The 5,305-nt window shown below is 38.4% G+C and overlaps 1 pseudogene; it reads right to left on the reverse strand.

The window, feature by feature from the left end:
* Window positions 1-1,544: 1,544 nt before the first annotated feature.
* The window catches only part of LOC101995486, a 21,911-nt pseudogene continuing 18,150 nt past the window's right edge, over window positions 1,545-5,305 (reverse strand).

A 5,305-nucleotide genomic window follows, 5' to 3' on the forward strand; every position in this document is an offset into this window, starting at 1 on the left:
TGGGGAGTATGTAATCTGTTTTTTATTTTAATTTTATAAGGGATTACAGTTAATAGATTACATGGATCTCAGAAGAGAGTTTTCACTTTGTTATTTTGTTTTTTGTTGGGGGGGGGCAGGGTTTCTCTGTGTAGCCTTGGCTGTTCCGGAACTCACCTTGTAGACCAGGTTGGTCTTGAACTCACAGAGATCCACCTGTCTCTGCCTCCTGAGTTCTGAGATTAAAGGCATGTGACTTTGGACTTTTAAACAGTCTTGAGACTGATAGACTTTGGGGACTTTTGTAGTTGGACTTAATGTATTTTGCATTATGATATAGGTATAAGCCTAACGGGGCCAGAGAGTGGAATGTCATGGTTTGAATGAACATGGCTCCCATAGGCTCATGAGGAGTGGCATTATTGGAAGTGTGGTTTTGTCAGAGGAAGTGTAGCCTTGCTGGAGGAAGAGTGTCATTGAACTCAAGTCAAGCCTAGTGGCTCACTATCTCTTTCTGCTGCCTATGGATCAAGATGTAGAACTCTCAGCTTCATCTCCAGAACCATGACTACATGCTGCCATGCTTCCCACCATGAAAATAGTGGAGTGAACCAGCCAGTCCCAGTAAAATGTTTTCCTTTATAAGAGGTGCCATGGTCATGGTATCTCTTCACAGTAACAAAACCTTAGCTAAGACAAAAGCTTACAAACTCATAGACACTGAACAACTCTCTATTTAGTGACTATTGGATTGAGTAAGAAATAAAAAAGAAATTAAATACTTTCTAGAATTCAGTGAAAATGAATGCTTATCATACCCAAATTTATAGGATACAATGAAAATGGGGATAAGAAACAAGTTTGTAGCACTAAGTGCCTACATAAACAAACTGGAGAGATCTCATACTAGTAACTTAGCATCACACCTAAAAGCTCTAGAATTAAAAGCAACAAGCATACCAAAGAGGAGTAGATGGCAGGCATTTATCAAACTGAGAACTGAAATCAATAAAATAGAAACAAAAAGAACACTACAAAGGATCAATGAAACAAAGTGTTGGTTCTTTGAGAAAATCAACAAGATAGACAAACCCTTACATAAATAACTGAAAGACACAGAAAGGATATCCAAATTAACAAAATCGGAAACAAAAGGGGGGATTTATAATAGCAGATTTCCACAGTAGGAAATCCAAAGAATCATTAGGTCATACTTTAAAAACTTATAAAATTGGAAAATTAAAAGAAATGGATAATTTTCTCAATAGATACCACTTACCAAAGTCAAATCAAGATCAGATAAACAATTTAAATAGACCTCTAACCCCTAAGGTAATAGAAGCAGTTATTAAAACCCCCAACCAAAAAAAATCAAACAAACAAAAAACCTATGGCCAGATGGTATTAGTACAGAATTCTACAAAACTTTCTTTTCAAAAAAGAGCTAATACCAAATCTCCTCAAATTATTCCATAAAATAGAAACCATGAAACATTATCATATTTGTTTGTTTGTTTGTTTTAGAGTTAGAAATAGGTCTTTATTCAAAACTCTGATCTACCAGGTTAGTGTTTTCCACCAACTGGGGGAGCAGAGACCTTCACAGGCTTCACAGCCTTTTGCTGGTGCTGCTTTTGCAGAGGCCTTGGCAGCAGCTATTGCTATTTTCTTGAACTCCTGCTTAGCCTTTTCTGCTTCCTTGGCAGCCCTGATGGTCTGCTTTAGCTGAACTTTCCTAACTTCTGGCTTCTGATTTCTCTTGGCCATTACATCAGCAAGGGATGCACCAGTGATGGCCCACTGGAATTTGAGTGAGCGGAGGGTTCTTTCCCTTTTCAACTTTTTCCAACTGTACTTTTTTGTGTTTTCTTCTGTAGAGGACAGTCCAGTTTATCTGCCGAGGATTTTTTTTTGGAAAGGATGTTTGGTGTGGGAGAATTATCTGTATTCTCTCAATCATGTATTTTAATAAAACACTGATTAGCCAGGCAGGAAGTATAGGCGGGTCAACCAGACAGGAAGTAGAGGCAGGGCGATGAGAACAGGAGAATGCTGGAAAGGAGGAAGCCCATTCCTCCCATTCCTGCCCAAACCACCGAAGAAGCAAGATATAATCTACCCAGCTGAGAAAGGTACCAAGCCACGTGGCTAACATAGATAAGAATAATGGGTTAATATAAGCTACAAGAGCTAATAAGAAGCCTGAGCTACTGGGCCAATCAGTTTATAATCTAATGTAGACTCTCTGTGTAATTTTTCTCTGGGACCAAATGGCTGGGGGACAGGGCAGGACAGAAACCCCAACAAGCCCGGCCCTCAATGTTACAGATGTGGTCTTATATTCTGCATTAAGAAACTGGAAAACCAGGCCAACCTGGTCTACAAGAGATAGTTCTAGGATAGGCTTCAAAGCTAGGGAGAAACCCTGTCTCAAAAAAGAAAAGAAAAAAGAAAAAGAAACTGGAAAACATTGACATAGCGCCGCCCATGTCCAGGGTAGATTTTGTACCCACTAAAACAGCACAGCTCAACCTTCACAGTGAGAGCTGCTGCCTAGCCAGAGGAAAGATGACAAAGAGCATCAAATTTGTTTTATGAGGCCAACAGTCAACCTAACACCCAAACCACACAGTCAAAACCACACAATGATTCAACAAAGAAAGAGAATTACAGGACAATTTCCTTCATGAACATAGATGCAGAAATACTTAGTAAAATACTCACAAACTGAATCCAAGAACACATCAAAAAGACTGTATTCTTTGATTAAGTAGGATTCATTCCAGAAATGTTGGGAGGGTTCAACATACAAAAAAATCTGTCAATGCAATCCACCATGCAAACAAACTGAAAGAAAAGAACCACATGATCACCCTATTAGATGCTGAAAAAGCCTTTGATAAAGTCCAGCATCCCTGTGTGATAAACAACTTGGAGAGATTAGGGATAAAAGTGGCACACATCAACATAATAAAGACAATTTACAGCAAGCCTAGAGCCAACATCAAATTAAATGGAGAGAAACTCAAAGCAATACCAACTAAAATCAAAAACAAGACAAGGCTGACCCCTCTCTCCGTATCTATTTAATATAGTTCTAGCTAGAGGAATAAAACTACTGAAGGAGATCAAAGGGATAGGAATTGGAAGGAAAGAAGTCAAAGCATCACTGTCCACAGGTGATTTGATAGTATAAATAAGTGACCCCAAAAATTCTAGCAGAGAATTCCTACAGCTGATACACATCTTCAGCAAAGTGGCCTGATATAAAATTAACCTCTCAAAATCAGTAGCCCTTCTATATACAAATGACAAATGGACTGAGAAAGAAGTTAGGGAATCAATACCCTTCACAATAGCCACAAATAATATAAAATATCTTGGTTTAATTTCAAGCAATTGAAAGACTTGTATGATTAAAAAATCAAATCTTTGAAGAAAGAAATTGAAGAGGCTATCAGAAGATGGAAAGACCTCCCATGCTCACAGATTAGTGTAGTGACGAGGCATGCAAAATAGTAAAAATGGCTATCCTACCAAACACAATCAACAGATTCAATGCAATCCCCACCAAAATTCCAATACAATTCTGTACAGACCTTGAAAAGACAATATTCAACTTTATATAAAAAAAACAGGATAGCTAAAACAATCCTATACAATAAAAGAACCTCTGGAGCTATCTCCATTCCTGATTTCAAGTTGTGTTACAAAGTTATAGTAATAAAAATGACATGGTATTGATATAAAGTCAGACATATTGATCAATGGAATCAAATCACAGACCCAGAATCCATATACCTATGAAAACCTAATTTTCGATAAAGGAGCTAGAAAGACACAATGGAAGAAAGAAAACATCTTCAACAGATGGTGCTGGTCTAACCTGATGTCAGCATACAGAAAAAGGCAAATAGATCCATATCTATCACCCTGCACAAAACTCAAGTCCAAATGGAACAAAGACCTCCAAACACAACCAGGTACATGGAGTCTAAAAGAAGAGAGTAGGGAATAGTCTTGACTGTATTGGCACAATCTTATTCTTCCTGAATAGAACACCAGTAGCATAGACATTAAGATAAGAAATCAATAAATGAGACCTCATAAAACTGAAATGTTTCTGTAAAGCAAAGGACACTGTCAATAGGACAAAATGGTAGCCTACAGAATGAGAAAATATTCTTACCAACCCCATATATTATAGAGGGTTAATATCCAACATACATAAAGAACCCAAGAAACTAGACATAAACAAAGCAAATAATGCATTAAAGTGGGGTACAGATCTAAACAGAGAATTCTTAACAGATGAATCTCAAATGACTGAGAAACCCTTAAAGAAATGTTCAATATTCTTAGACATCAGGGAAATGTAAACAAAACAACTCTGAGATTCCATCTTACACCTGTCAGAATGGCTAAGGTCAAAAATGTAAGCTCATGACAAAAATGACAGCTCATGCTGGCAGGGATGTGGAGCAAGGGGAACACTCCTCCATTGCTGGTGGGAGTGAAACTTGTACAACCACTATGGAAATCAATATTGTAGTTCCTCAGAGAGTCAGGAATCAATCTACCTCAAGGCCCAGCTATACCACTCCTGGGCATATACCCAAAGGATGACTCATTCTACCCCAACTATGTTCATGGTGGCTTTATCCATAATAGCCAGAAACTGGAAACAACCTAGATGTCCCTCAATCAAACAATGGACAAAGAAAATGTGATACATTTAAACAATGGCGTATTAATCAGCTCTTAAAAACAATGGCATCATGAAATTTGCAGGCAAATGAATGGAACTAGAAAAAGAAAATTATCCTGAGTGAGGCAACTCAGACCCAGAAAGACAATTTTATACTCACTTATAAGTTGATATTAGCTGTAAAATAAAGGATAACCATGCTGAAATCCAAAGAGCCAGAGTGGCTAAGTAACATGAAGGGTTCAAGGAGAGACATATAAATTTCCTGGGAAGGGGGCATAGATTCTGTGAATGGATTAGGTTTGGTAGGGGAGGGAAGAGGAGAAATCAGGTGGGGTGGGGGACAGATGGAGGGAGAGAGTACTGGGAGGAACAGCTGGAATTTGGGAGCATTTGGGGATGATGTGAAAACCTAGTGCAGTATAAACTCCCTGGAATCTTTAAGAGTGACCCTAGCAGAGATTCCTAGTCATGGGGGATACAGAGCCGGAAGCAGACACCTGTAGACGTAAGTCACAAACGATGCCACAGCAGTTTGGAATTATGATTAATAGGGTACTATTTATTAAAAGGGGAAAAAACTTACAGATCACCGTCAGCCCTCTGTACAACCAGGAA

This window comes from Microtus ochrogaster, unplaced genomic scaffold (genome assembly GCF_000317375.1).
Source record: "Microtus ochrogaster isolate Prairie Vole_2 unplaced genomic scaffold, MicOch1.0 UNK1, whole genome shotgun sequence".
Classification (NCBI taxonomy): domain Eukaryota; kingdom Metazoa; phylum Chordata; class Mammalia; order Rodentia; family Cricetidae; genus Microtus; species Microtus ochrogaster.